Source organism: Hibiscus syriacus, unplaced genomic scaffold, assembly GCF_006381635.1.
Source record: "Hibiscus syriacus cultivar Baekdansim isolate YM2019G1 unplaced genomic scaffold, ASM638163v2 tig00111338_pilon, whole genome shotgun sequence".
Taxonomy (NCBI): domain Eukaryota; kingdom Viridiplantae; phylum Streptophyta; class Magnoliopsida; order Malvales; family Malvaceae; genus Hibiscus; species Hibiscus syriacus.
In genome coordinates this window covers 2,348,092-2,363,929 of record NW_024063064.1, presented here as the reverse complement: position 1 = coordinate 2,363,929, position 15,838 = coordinate 2,348,092, and positions in this window count along the sequence as shown.

Below are 15,838 nucleotides of genomic sequence, written 5' to 3'. Positions count from 1 at the left end.
TCATTTACGAATCTAAAACGTCAAATGGAGATAAGTGAGAAACATTAAATATGTAATCATGTCCATCACCACAAGGGTCGAGTTTAGATTCCCATTGCTTTAGAAATCTTTACTTTCTCATGTGTATCCAAACCTAGTCACTTGGTTCAAAGATTACCTGTTGTTTTCATTTGTTGACTATATTTGCAATTGCTTCATATCTCCATCTTTTGCTTAGCTTTGGCATTAATGCCCTTTACTAATGCAATTTTATTTTCTCCACATATCCTTGTAATATGTTCTAAAGGTGAAGAAATAAGATCTAAAATAGTTACCGAATTGAATCTGTAAACATTATCGAACGGATAATATCCTGTGGTGGAATGAATCGATATGTTGTATACAAATTCAACAAAGGGTAAACATTCTTCCCAGTTACGAGTGTTCTTACCTACAACCATTCTAAGTAAGGAGCCTATAATGTGATTTATTACCTCGGTTTGTCCATTGGTTTGGGGATGACAAGTAGTTGAGTAAAGAAGTTTCGTACCTATCTTACCCCATAATACCTTCAAAAATGGCTTATGAATTTTGTGTCCCGATCAAATACAATAATGCGAGGAATATGTGAAGTCATACTATCTATTAGAAGAAAAGATCAGCAATATGTGTGACATCGTCTGTTTTATGACACAAAATAAAGTTCCATTTCAAAAACCTATCCACTACCACAAAGATATATCTCACCCTTTGTTGGTGCAAGGTAAATCAAGAATAAATCCATTGACAAGTCAATCCAAGGCGAGGAAGAAATAGGTATAAGAATACACAAGCTATTAATATTTAACTTAGATTTTGGTTTTTGCACGTGATACATGATGCACATACATTTTCTACGATTTTCCTCATGTGTGGCTAAAATAAGTGTTTTGACCATATCAAGGGTTTTGTTGACACCAAAGTGACCTATTAGTCCTCCAAAATGTGTTTCCTAAACCAAAAACTCTCAGTGAACCTTGTGGGATACACAACATATTCATTCAAAAAAGGAATTCATCTACAAAATAAAACTTTTTAAAAACACCTTTTTAAATAGAGAGGGTAAATCTCTGAGAAATCCAAGTCAATAGAGTAAAGTTTTTTCATGTGTTCAAAACCTAGAATAGTAGCGTGAAAGTGTACCTAAGTCCAAGACAACCTATAATAGAGTAAATCTCTGAGAAATCCAAGGTGTACATTTAAGATATTGCATCGACTACATTGCTATTTTTCTCTTGTTTATATTTGATACATAAAGAAGATATCAATAATTTCAACCCATCGAGCATGTCATTTTTTTAACTTACCTTATCCATTTAACCACTTCAAAGATTCATGGTCCATGTGTATGGCAAACTCTTTAGGAAGAAGATAGAGTTGCCACACTTTGAGTGCACAAACTAATGCGAGAAGTTCCTTATAATAGGTGGATTCAACTATGAAACTTTTAATTTCTTGCTAAATTAAGTGTTAGGTTGTCTTTCCTGCATGAGAACTGCACCTATGCCTATACCTAAAGCGTCACATTCTAGTTCAAAAGTATTAGAAAAATCGGGAAAATGAAGAATTAGAGCAGAACATATCTTACCTTTGAGAAGTTCAAATGATTCTTATTGTTGTGGCCCCCATTTAAATTCAATTGACTTTTTGATGATTTCAGTCAAAGGTGCAACAATGGTAAAAAAACCTTTAACAAAGTGATGATAGAAGCATGCTAAGCTATGAAATGATCTTACCTCGGTTATGGAAGATGACATGAGCCAATCTTGAACCGCTTTCACCTTTTCATCATCTACATGGATTCATTATGCACTTACTATAAAGACTAAAAATATAAGCTTATCACTGCAAAACACACACTTTTATATGTTAGCATATAAGTTTTCTCGTCGGGGAACTTCAAAAACTGAGCAAACATGAGTAACATGAGATTCAAGAGAATATGAGTAGATTAGAATATCATCGAAATAGAGAACAACATACTTACCTATAAACTCTTTTGGAAAATGGTTTACTAGTCTCATGAATGTTCTTGATTCATTTGTGAGTCCGAAGGCCATGACGAGCCATTCGTATAGTTCGAATTTCATTTTGAAATTTGTTTTCCATTCATCACCTTTTTTTATTAGGATTTGATGATAACCATTTTTCAAGTCTATCTTGGTGAAGATGCATGCTCCAGAAGCTCATCTAACATATATATATGTGTAGGATAGGTGCATATACTTGATTGTTATTTGGTTTATAGGTCGACAATCTACACACATTCAGAATGTGCCATCTTTCTTTGGGACTAAGATGACGGGGACTGCACAAGGACTAAGGCTTTCAAAGATGTAGCCTTTTTGTAATAATTCCTCCACTTGTCATTCTAATTCCTTTATTTCTTCATGATTACATCGATACGCAGGATGGTAATGAATAGAAGAACTGGGAATGAAGTCAATTTGATATTCTATGCCTCATGTAGGAGGTAAACTATCTGGTGGGTCACTCAAAACATCTAAAAATCCTATAAAAGAGAAGAAAACACATTAGGCAAACTTGTTACATTAGTAGAAATAAAAAATGGAGTATTTGAAAAGAACAAAGATGCACGACTTATTTTAGGAAAAGGTTTCTCTCAATCGTTTGTGCTCGCATAAATATTTTGTGACAATTTTTTTCTCACAACTAGATTCACTCACCTCTCGTTGGTCATGTTTATGGCTAATCAATTTTGAACTATTTTTCTTTTGTCTCTTTTTTGAAATTCCCAATATCTTCACAAATTCTCTTTTGATCCAGTAGGATATCTTTCAGTAACATTGGTCTAAGACTATATGGCTTATCAAGCATGTTCACATAATAATTGTTTGCTTTACTACAATATGTAGATCATTTCCGTAGATCCAAGGTCGTCCTAGAAAAATGTGAGATGCTTGCATCAAAAGTACATCACACAACACATCGTCACTATATTTACCCATATTCAACCTAATAAGGCATTGTTTTGTGACCTTCAGTTCAACACTCTTGTTTAGCCATTGTAAAGAGTGTGGCTTTGGATGTCATTGACAAAGCAAGTTAAGTGTATCACCACATAATTGCTAACCACATCAACACAACTCCCATTGTCGATGATCAAGGAGTATGTCTTTTCTTTTATATGACATCTTACGTGAAAGATGTTTGTTCTTTGTACATCTGAATCATTCACTGTTTGTATACTTAGGTTTTGCCTAATTACCAAGTAATTACCATCAAAGTTATCATTATATTATTTTATGCGTTCATCTTTCTCTTTAGGATCGGGATAATTTGTATCTGATTCAGACCAACAAGTATTATCCTCTTGTATCATAATATTTCTCATACTCAGATAATTGCAACTGACATAACCATATCTTTTGTATGTAAAGTATAAAGTATCTCATTTGGGACTTTTTAGGGTTTTCAATCATGTCTTTATTAGTCACTTTAGGCTTTTCATCCATCGATTTCCATGACGCGATAGAAATTGAAGTAGAAGATGAAGTGAAAGTACATGAAGTATATTGGTTTGTGTATCTAAAGTAATACTTCCTTTGAAGTTTTGTTTCAATCGTTATTACTTTCTTCAATGTATCTTCAAGGCTTTCATACCCATAAGGCAAAGAGGTCCACAATATTTGGATTCAAGCCGGTGACAAATCTTGAAAGTGTATATTCTTCTTCTTTGGTAATGTTAGCATGATTCATTAAGGACTACATCTCTTTTTAGTAGTATTCGACTAAATTTCTTCCTTGTCGAAGTTGGTGAAGTCATTGTTTAACTTCACAAATATAGTGTGTCGAAAGAAAATGATTTCTCATAAAACCTTTAAGTGCTACCCATGAAGTGATTGCTTGAATTTGACGATATTCTATGGCCTTTCTTGTTTTCATTCACCAAGTGAGAGCATAATACTAAAATTTCATGGTAATGAGTGGTACTTGTTCTTCAATTGGACAATCATGGCAGGAAAACATGAGATTAACTTTGCTATTCCAATCCATGCAGTCGTCCAGATCATAATCTCCTTTAAACTGTGGAATTGTGAAATTTGGTCTTTCAAAAAGTTTTGACATTTGAAACCTTGGTTGTCCTCATCTAGGTTGCATGACATTGATGGGTGGATTTTCATCAGCTTGTCTCAGGCGATCATTAGTGTGTTCTGGTTACTTTTGTCTTACAATTAAATTAAGTTCTTCAATTCATTTTTGAATTTCGATGAGTATAATCGTTTGTTGATGTATAGCGTTCATGAGGCCAATGAGTGCCTCGTTGAATGCTTCTTCCTTATCCATCCTGAAAGTCAAAACACTCAAGAAAAAAAATTATGGTGGAAAAGAAAATCAAAGAAACAAGAAATCTCACAAGTCGCTCCAAGGAAGTAATACATTGAGAGGCAAGTAAATCGTCTTGTACTCTTTAAAACTCTATCAACTATCAGAGTTCAATTGCTAACAAAGTTAAGAATAAGTACTTAGAAAGTTCTAAGAGATCAAAAAAAGGTATGACTCAAGTGAACGAGAATGAAAGGAAGAAGAAGTATACAAACTCTTTTGATCCAACTAATAAAACGAGAATATTTTGTTAGATGATGTAGAGGAAAAAAGAAGTGGTAAAACAAAGGAACCTAAAGCAATAAGAATAAAAAAAGTTGGAAAACCCAAACTCAAAAAACCTAAAATGCAGAATCAAATTGAGCAACGTTTATGAGCGGGTTTTCGATCTCTAAAAATTTTTTGAAAGTTTTTTTAATGTTGTTCAATGGTGTAGTTTTAATCTGGAAATTTTCAGTGCAAAATTTTTCTGTATAATTCTCTGGAAATTCATCAACAACAAGTCTCAAACCTATCGATCAAACTTGAATAATGGGTTTGAAAGGTATATTGAAGTCCGATTGACCTCAATTTTGGACTGAAGATTGCTCTTAGGATGAATAATGTACCTATAAAAATAGCCTCAAATTCATTCGTTAGCGATTTGTTTTTTTAATATTTTTGGCTTTTTCTATTTTTTACCTTTTTCATATTCTTCTTTTTTTATTTTTCCCTTTTATTTTTAATTAAAATCATCAAACTAACAAGAAGGAATTAAAACTAAATCAAAAGAATCTTAAAAAACCTAAAAATGATGAATTGTTGCGAACTAGCATCGTTGGGGTACCTTGGTGGTTTTGCTTGAAAGAAACAATAAAGAATTCTTGATTCTCTCTAAGAATCATCCCAAATATGATATCAATTGTGTCGCAATCGTCTTTCGGTTGGGCCCCGGAATTGGGCTTGGACTTGAAAAATGTGGATTGGAGTCGCCACCGATCATTTTAAAACAATATTTAGGTAGATCGGACACCGTCTTACCTGATTTGCGTCTTACCAGAAATGTGTCGGGTTCGGGAGTCGGTTACGGTCAAGGAAGGATTAGCACCCTTGAACCTCCCTTTCGGTACCAATTAATTTGTCGGTTGCCTTAATTGCAAAAATTTAAAATTAAAATTAAAATTTAAAAGTATTCGATTCGGATTATTTACCTTCGATTGATTAAAACATACACCTAAAAGTCAAAAATATTGTTAGATTGTGAAATAAAAAAAGAATATGAAAAAAAGGAAAAAAATATTAACATAATAATAATAAAATAAATAAATATAAATAAGATCTAGTAAAAAATAAAAAAAAGGAAATGAAATAAAATAAAAGTGAAAAGGAGAAAGAAATCAAAATAAATTATAAATGCAAGTACCTAAAAGACTTTTATCTATGATGTACGTATGTATACACACTAGAAAACAACAATATATATATATATATATATATATATATATATATATATTGGTATGAGATGCACATGTATAAAGTATTAAAAAAAATCTTGCTTATTCATAACATGCTATATACTACACGCAAGGTATATAACAATAGCCTAATATAGGGTATATAAATGTCTAAAAATAAATAAAATTGACTTGACACAAAGCACAATGAAAAGACAGTGACCACACATCTCTAATGCAGAGCAAATCCTAAACTAGACGCAAGGATCTAGAAAGCATTTTGAACATGTCCTCGTGATGCAGTAATAAAAATAAATAAACTTGACTTAAATGAACATGAATTTAAATAAATACTCACTAAAAAACGTAAACAAAGTGAAGAATAAGATCAAAATTTGGAGAAAATAATTCTATTGAAAAATTTTCCAATTAAATACCATAGACGTGATTAGGACTAAAATAAAATTATAAAGAAAATGTAAGTCCAAACCAAAAGAAAAGAAAGGGAAAAATTAAAGGACTAAAATGTAAGTACTAGAAAATTAATGCTCAATATAAAAATAAAGCAAAGGTTTGGTAGGTGGCTAGAAAATAAAGTTACAAAGAATGAGGGACCCTGAGGTCCATTTACCCTTACGCGAAATTACAAACATAGCCCACCTCAAAACTATGCCGTTTTGTGCATTGTATATAAGCCCAACAATGGGCCTTATTTCACTCATTTGCTTCAGTTTCACCATGGAAGAGAGAGGGGATGAGAGAGAGATGGAGAGAAATCTCTCCAACGCTCCAGCCGGAGTCCAACTCTAATGCAGGGCCCGCCGTTTCGACCGTTGCTGGCCGGCGATTAGGAAAAGAGTCACCTTTCGATGCGCTTTTCAACTCCGGATACGAACCCGGGCTTTGTTTTGTCTGGAAACGTCTCAAAGTCCGTGGATCTACGGTAGAGTTTTCGTATTTTTTTGTTTCTTTTTGCCCTGGCTTCGGGTTTTCTGAATGGTTTTGTGGTGGTTTGGCTCTCGATGATGTTACGATTGTGTTTGCTATTCTTCTTCCTCCCCCTTTTTCCTTACATTCTCTGTGTATTTATAGTGATAATCCGATTTTAGACTCCTGTTAAGACTAAAACTCTTTCTTTGCTTGTTGTGGTGGTCGAGGAAATCGGCATCAAATGCGGGTTGTTAGAGCGAGACATGCGACTGTGGACTGTTACGACGATGGAGGCGTGCGGCGCTGATGAGGGATGAGGTTAGGGTTTCAAAAACCCTAACCGGTTTAGGTGATCAGGTTTGGACCTTGTTCGTGGGTCTGTTTGTTGCTGGGTCACGTGTTTTTGTAGGGTCTGCAAATGTAACGAAAATAACAAATAAATAAATGAATAATATAACACATAATATATATACATAATATGTTTTATATTAAATATTATAATGGGATGAAATTTAGTGTCTACATCTGCCCCTCTTTGCTCATTATCGTGTAGCGAAAATAGAGCAAAGATTAAAAGACACAAATTTTGGTCATATCGAATATCCTCTGCCGTAGAGTTGAAATCCGATATGGAAATTGGTTTGTCAATATGAATCACGAGATGACTCCCTCCTCGTGAGGTTGAGTCAAAACTGGAAAACTCTAAGCCTGAATCCTTCGTCGTGAACTTAAAATCAAACTCAAAGTACTAGAAGTAGCTCATGGATTGTCTTCTAGCCAAAGATACTTCGTTGTGAGGCTGAAACTCAACTTGAAGACTTCGGTGTTGCTGTGTTACAGATGACTCATTCGTCGTGAAGTTGGGTTAATCAGTTTGTAAAGTTGGAATCGTATATGGCCCCTTGCCCCTTCGTCGTGAATTTGAGCCTTGGATTTGGATATTCTTCATCGTGAAGTTGAAATCCAATGTAAGTTGCGTTGTTTTGAGGCCAATATCCTACGTCGTGAAGTTGAAATTTGCTCTAGAATCGGGAAATTATTTGTTGACAACCAGCCGTCCCTTCGTTGTGAAGTTGAACTTGTGTTGTCTCGAGTCCAATATCCTTTGTTGTGAAGTTGAAATTGGCTCCGAAATTGGGAAATTGTTTGTTGACAACCAGCGGTCCCTTCGTCATGAAGTTGAACTTGCGTTGTCTCGAGTCCAATATCCTTCGCTGTGAAGTTGAAATTGGCTCTGAAATTAGGAAGTTGTTTGTTGACAACCAGCGGTCCCTTCGTCGTGAAGTTGAACTTGCGTTGTCTGGAGTCCAATATCCTTCGTTGTGAAGTTGAAATTGGCTCTGAAATTGAGAAGTTTTTTGTTGACAACCAGCGGTCCCTTCGTCGTGAAGTTGAACTTGCATTGTCTGGAGTCCAATATCCTTCGTTGTGAAGTTGAAATTGGCTCCGAAATTGGTAAATTGTTTGTTGACAACCAGCGGTCCCATCGTCGTGAAGTTGAACTTGCATTGTCTGGAGTCCAATATCTTTCGCTGTGAAGTTGAAATTGGCTCCGAAATTGGGAAATTGTTTGTTGACAACCAGCGATCCCTTCGTCGTGAAGTTGAACTTGCTTTGTCTCGAGTCCAATATCCTTCGCTGTGAAGTTGAAATTGGCTCTGAAATTGGGAAGTTGTTTATTGACAACCAGCGGTCCCTTCGTCATGAAGTTGAACTTGCGTTGTCTTGAGTCCAATATCCTTCGCTGTGAAGTTGAAATTGACTCTGAAATTGGGAAATTGTTTATTGATAACCAGCGGTCCCTTCGTCGTGAAGTTGAACTTGCGTTGTCTGGAGTCCAATATCCTTCGTTGTGAAGTTGAAATTGGCTCTGAAATTGAGAAGTTGTTTGCTGACAACCAGTGGTCCCTTTGTCGTGAAGTTGAACTTGCGTTGTCTGGAGTCCAATATCAATCGCTGTGAAGTTGAAATTGGCTCTGAAATTGGGAAGTTGTTTATTGACAACCAGCCGTCCCTTCGTTGTGGAGTTGAACTTGTGTTGTCTCGAGTGGCACGATATCCTCCGTCGTAAAGTTGAAATCGCGAATAGCCACTTCGTTGTGAAGTTGAGCCTTGACTTGAATATCCTTCGTCGTGAAATTGAAATCCAAGTATTGTATGTCGCGGGTGGACACAATTCCCTTCGCCGTGAAGTTGAAACCGTGGAGACCCCTTTATTGTAAAGTTTGGCTTCGAGCTAGATATCCTTCGTCGTGAAGTTGAAATCCACTCTCGAGCAAATTGTGTTGTTTCGAGAGAAACTTTCAATTTTTCGAGTTGGTCAAAGTGCAGCTTCTTGCTGCTGAGTTAAGCAACCAACATGAATCTTTAAAGGTGCTTTTGAATCGAGTATCCTTCGTCTTGAAGTTGAAACTTGACTCTAAAAGCTGCAAAAAATTATGTATGTAGAAAATGATAAATATGATGCTCTAAAATGTATGCATAAGATGCATGTAACATGAATTGGTTATATTTTATCTCCTGAAAAAGGCCTGATAATTTGCATTAGGATGTTGAATCCCCAAATGATGCCCCAATATCCAAAAATACCCTAATATTTGATGTTGAATCTCCAAAGATGCCCCAAATATTCCTCATTTCTTACTTCAGCATTGATTCTGAGCATGAGTTTTGTGTCTAAGAGTCACATGTCATTTACCAAGATCCACTCTAGAGAGACTGTATTGTTTGAAAAAAAATGTTTTTATTTCTCTTTTATTTTCAAAGTTCTGAAAATATCAATAAAGAGTTTCAAAAAATGTTTAATCAAAAGTTTCAAAAAAGTTCATTGGATATCAAATATTTAATTACAATGTTAATCCTTCAATAAATTATAGTTATTTGACACGTGCCAAGATCAAAGCTATCTTTGGGAAATGGTTAAGTAAGGAAAGGATAAAAAGGTCTCAGGTTATTGTGTTTGGTCAAAGGTTTGGCATTTGATGCTCAAAGGTTTGATGGGGTAGCTTGCATGCTCCTCTACTGGAAGTGTTCTCCGACTCCCAGCTTTCATAGTTATATTTGGATTGTGCGATGCCTTATCAAGGAATTTGTGTGATCGCCTCAGTTGCACAATTTTTATATTTGAGCCGCCTTTTCAGGTTTTCAACTCGAATCCTCCTTTGGTTTCAAGACGTTATTCAAGATTTACGTCTTGAACCCCCCTTTGTTATTTTTCTCTACCATGCATTAATTACATTGTTTTTTGCAAACAAAGATTAATCCTGATGGGCGGGATGAAATCTGAAGATATTCTCTTTTGTTTAGAAATCCATGTATGATTAGAAGGGACTTTTAAGGCATGTAATGTAGGCTAGGGTTCATGGTTATGAAAGAAAAGTATAAATAGGCCCAAACAAGTGTTTCAGGGTGTTGAACCAAGGATCAATTCATTCTGATGCCTTCAATCTTGCTCAAAATGTTTCTCTCTCTTGATGCTCTATGATCTTCGAGTGAAGTGATTCAGTGATTCGGGAATGATTGTGCTTGATCAATCTCATAGTTTGAAGCTTGATGTACCATTTGTCTTTAGGGAATCTTTGCATGTGTTTTTTTGTCCCTTTTTCTTTTTGATTTTTGTTCTTTTTTTTTCTTCTTTTTTGTTTCTTTTCTTTTTTGTTTTTTTATCTTTTTGTTCTGATTGAATCTTCGCACTTGGCATTTGGTTCACCTTTTGGTATCTCATCTGAATCAATGTGTTCGCTTATGTGAGCATATTTCTTCCACCTTGCCCCCCAGTGTGGAGGGTGATCCTTGGTTAGGGTTGAATCAGGAGAAAAATACTACAGACTCAAAAGGGGACACAAGGGATATATTTTTTCTCCTATTGTGAAGGGATAAAGAAAGAAAGCCATTCATCATTTCATACATGTAAATCTTCACAGAAGAGGTATCCCTAGGGGGATAGATTTTCAATATTAATTCTATTCACATGAAAACAGTGTAATTAATGTATGATAAAATTATTTCGAATGAATTCTTCTTCTTTTTTCCCAGATGTCTCAATGTTCAGGCTCCCCGCGAGATGCCCCAAGTTGGTTCTTTAGAAGAATGCTCATGTTAAAATGAACAACTCAATGCCTTGGGTTTTAATGGTAAGAAAGGTTATTTTTTAGTCTAAAAAAGACAGTGGTGTGATCTTATTGACTCAAAGAAAGGTATGAGTGTATCAAAAGATAAAGGCAATGTTCAAGAATTTCAAAAGGAGGTAATGTAAAAATTTCGTCTTTTGGTAATGACCACGAGTTGTTTTGGGCAAAGAATCAATGTATTTTATTCTGGGGTTTGAGACAGGGTAAGAAAGGTCTAATCTTTCCATATGTCAAAAATCTATAATTCTTGAAGAATTAAAAGAATCATTAATTCATTTAATATTCGAAGAACTAAAATTAAAATTTGTTCAATTGCTCCACCTTAGAAAGCAGCATAAATTCAATCATTTAAAAGATTAAGTAAACATGAAAGATCAAAGACGTGTTCAAACAAAACAATCCTCTAAGTGCAAATGGTATATGCCATGCCCCCTTCTTCGGCAAGCGCCTTACAGTTTTTAGAGGAATATTTGGGGCTTCTTATGTGGTAACAGCTAACAGCTTCAACATCGTATCCCTTAGGATATGCGGATTCTTTTCTTAGATCATCCTGGCAGGCTTTGTCCTACAATCAGCTGATCAGGCTCCCACTGTATTGTTTTCAGTTGTTTTCTTTTGATGTTACAATCTTGCTTCCATGTGGTGTCATGTGGTTAAAACCACTTCATCGAATCCTCCATGAAGAAATTTCATGTTTATGAAAATGCTTAAAAATGAAATGTAGATGCACAACGCAAAATGAAAAAATTGCATGAAATGTTCGAGGCATTGATCCAGAAAAGTGCCCATTATTATAAATAATCCTTATTTCGACAAAAATGTTTTATCTTGTAAGAGACATAAAAACAATCAAAGGTATATTCGGACTAAATCCTCTAGACCCCGAACAACTTCCAGCAGGTTGACAAGTCTTCTGTTTTCATCTGTCACTGGTTGTATGCCTTGTTGGACCACTCCAGCTTCCCTTGCCAGGCCGTGTAGATGGCGAGCTTCCTTCTGTACTTGATCCAGGAAATCTCGGATGAATGCGTATATGGACTTCACCCTTTGTTGTGCTTGCTCCCAACGGAAACGCCACTGCAAACCCCCGTCGAATGGCACTATCTGAAGCTCACTCGCTTGCTTTTTGAAGCTATTGTTTTACCATCTTTCTCATGTTGTTTCTCCATATCATCCATTTGGATTCTCAGGAGTTATCCTTGACTTTATCTCGGTACCCCTTTCTCAAGTCTTCAATCTCAAAATAGACTCTTTTATGCTCCCTTTCCAATTTTTCTGCTCTATCTTTCTGAGAATCGGCATCTAGTTTCCATTGATAACGTTCAGCTTCAAGTTCCTTAACTCTCTGTTTCAGCTCATTATTCACAGCTTCAAACTCTGCCTTGACTATCTCAAGTTCAGAAGGGACAGGCCTGAGATGTTCCTCCATGGTCTGGGTGTCTTCACAGTCTGGCATCGGGATGCTATCATTCTTTCTCAATCTTCGCCACTCCATATAATCCGGAGTAAGCATATCTCTGGCAGCCACGACATCCATCCGGGATACTTTCTACCATGACTCGGCTGCCTCTTTGATCCTCTTCTTATAACTGTCACCGTGATACACAAACTCTGATGTAGATAATCCGTATGTTGCTGGGATAAACTGACGTGCCCCATATTGTCTAAGTGCCAACAACAGAGCATACCCAACTGCACCCCAAAGTCCAAGTAAGGTCATAGTGTCAGAATCCCCAAATCAAAAAAGAACGTCACTGATGAACAACCAGGGGGCTCTCCAAGTAATATCCCGGTCCTGAAGATGAGTGAAGACCTTCATCCATTATTCCTTCGAAGCGCCTTCATGCCATTTCATAGTGATGAACTCTCCCAATGGTGAATAGGTAGTGCTGAATCGGCAGTAGGCAACCCCGTTAGTCTTCCAGAAGTGGCTGTGAATCCAGACTTGAAGGAGCTGAACACATCCAATGAACCTTCCTCCACCAGTTCTTCTGCAATGATTAAGAGACCGAAAGGTCTCGGCTAAGATGGTCGGGGCTGGGTTGACTCGACTTGGAAGTTTTTCAAATAGTTCTACTATGGCTGCGTCGATGCACCCCAAGGTCTTCGAAAAGATAATCAAACCGTACAGACCCAGTGCAAAAAGATCTATAATCTTCCATTTATTAGGGTGGTTCTTCATTAGTTGCTTTATATGGATCCACTCAATTCATTCCCCGCTACCTTTGTGTCGGAGTCGATCAGTCACCCACTTTTCATCAACCCCTGTAATCTTAGCCAGTCCGTTCTTAAAAGGCTGACCCTTGATATGTTTGATATATGCCTTCTCTAGTATGATGCTTTCGCAGTGCAGTAGTGTGGTATACTCTTCAATAGTGGCCACCATGTCCTCCCGGTTAAAGGTGAAGCAATATATCCCGGGTTTCAGAATTGAATCAGTGCTCGGAGCAGGGGCTCATCAGTCTTGACATGAAGTAAGAGGGCAATATCACCATATCGTTGGCTGAACTTCTGCTTTCTGTCATTCTTCCAACTGTCCCAAATGTTTCGCAACTCTTGGACATCATTCTGTTTCAGGCTGACAGAGGCATAGCTAACCAGCTCTGACACGTAGTTCCCCTGAAGACTGTCTCCCTTCTCTTTCTGAGTCATCTCAGACCATAGTCGTGCCTCGACGTTCTTAATCTCTTGTATTACAACACCTTTATCCATTAATTCAGATTATTTTGTGTGTAACAAGCGCTTTTTAAGGATCAATAGCCTCTTGTTATGATGCAAATGCTAAAAAAACAAACACAAAGGTAGAAATGTTAGTAAAATAAATAAATAAATAAATAAATGACGAAAGGAAAAAAAAGACATGGTTAAGGTAAAAATATCCTAGGTTAAGGAAATGTGGTTTCGGGGTAGGCTCTAATTCTCCATGGTCTCCCAGTTTAAGTTCTAAAAATGGTACTCGAGTTCTCCTTGCCGGTACCCCCTTGGGCTTGCCAGACCCTTAGTCCTAAACCCATCGCAGGCTTGTGTGGACTAAGTTAAACTTGAGGGGACACATTCCCTTATGCCCGCACGGTGAATAAATTCACACGAAGACATAAGGTATATGAATCCCAAAGGCTACTTGCTAGGCCCGCACGGTGAATAAATTCACACGAAGGCATCGCTTTCACCCCCACTTAAAGCAGGGTTTGGAGCTCAGGTTTAGAGCCTTAGATGAAAAATCTTTAAGGGCTGAAATCATTAAAAAACGGTCAGTACAACTATTTACTCAAAAATATAATCAAAAGTAAGTAATAAGGATCGAAATATTACCTTAAAATTTAAACTTACCATTTTCATTAAAAAGACAACTGGAAATTACCTTAGCCTGACTCACTTACCTGTCTCCCCAGCGGAGTCGCCAAGCTATCGCAACCGTCTTTCGGTTGGGCCCCGGAATTGGGCTTGGACTTGAAAAATGTGGATTGGAGTCGTCACCGATCATTTTAAAACGATATTTAGGTAGATCGACACCGTCTTACCTGATCTGTGTCTTACCAGAAATGTGTCGGGTTCGGAGTCGGTTACGGTCAAGGAAGGATTAGCATCCTTGAACCACCCTTTCGGTACCAATTAATTTGTCGGTTGCCTTAGTTGCGAAAATTTAAAATTAAAATTTAAAAGTATTCGATTCGGATTATTTACCTTCGATTGATTAAAACATACCCCTAAAAGTCAAAAGTATTGTTAGATTGTGAAATAAAAAAAGAATATGAAAAAAAGGAAAAAATATTAACATAATAATAATAAAATAAATAAATATAAATAAGATCTAGTAAAAAAATAAAAAAAGGAAATGAAATAAAATAAAAGTGAAAAGGAGAAAGAAATCAAAATAAATTACAAATGCAAGTACCTAAAAGACTTTTATCTATAATGTACGTATGTATACACACTAGAAAACAACAAACATATATATATATATATATTGGTATGAGATGCACATGTATAAAATATAAAAAAAATCTTGCTTATTCATAACATGCTATATACTACACGCAAGGTATATAACAATAGCCTAATATAGGGTATATAAATGTCTAAAAATAAATAAAATTGACTTGACACAAAGCACAATGAAAAGACAGTGACCACACATCTCTAATGCAGAGCAAATCCTAAACTAGACGCAAGGATCTAAAAAGCATTTTGAACATGTCCTCGTGATGCAGTAATAAAAATAAATAAACTTGACTTAAATGAACATGAATTTAAATAAATACTCACTAAAAACGTAAACAAAGTGAGGAATAAGATCAAAATTTGGAGAAAATAATTCTATTGAAAAATTTTCCAATTAAATACCATAGACGTGATTAGGACTAAAATAAAATTATAAAGAAAATGTAAGTCCAAACTAAAAGAAAAGAAAGGGAAAATTAAAGGACTAAAATATAAGTACTGGAAAATTAATGCTCAATATAAAATAAAGTAAAGGTTCGGTAGGTGGCTAGAAAATAAAGTTACAAAGAATGAGGGACCCTGAGGTCCATTTACCCTTACGCGAAATTACAAACGTTGCCCACCTCAAAACTACGCGTTTTGTGCGTTGTATATAAGCCCAAAAATGGGCCTTATTTCACTCATTTGCTTCAGTTTCACCATGGAAGAGAGAGGGGATGAGAGAGAGATGGAGAGAAATCTCTCCAATGCTCCAGTCGGAGTCCAACTCTAATGCAGGGCCCGCCATTTCGACCGTTGCTGGCCGGCGATTAGGAAAAGAGTCACATTTCGATGTGCTTTTCAACTCCGGACATGAACCCGGGCTTCGTTTTGTCTGGAAACGCCTCAAAGTCCGTGGATCTACGGTAGAGTTTTTGATTTTTGTGTTTCTTTTTACTTGGCTTCAAGTTTTCTGAATGGTTTTGTGGTGGTTTGGCTCTCGATGATGTTGCGATTGTGTTTGCTATTCTTCTTCCTCCCCCTTTTTCCTTACATTCT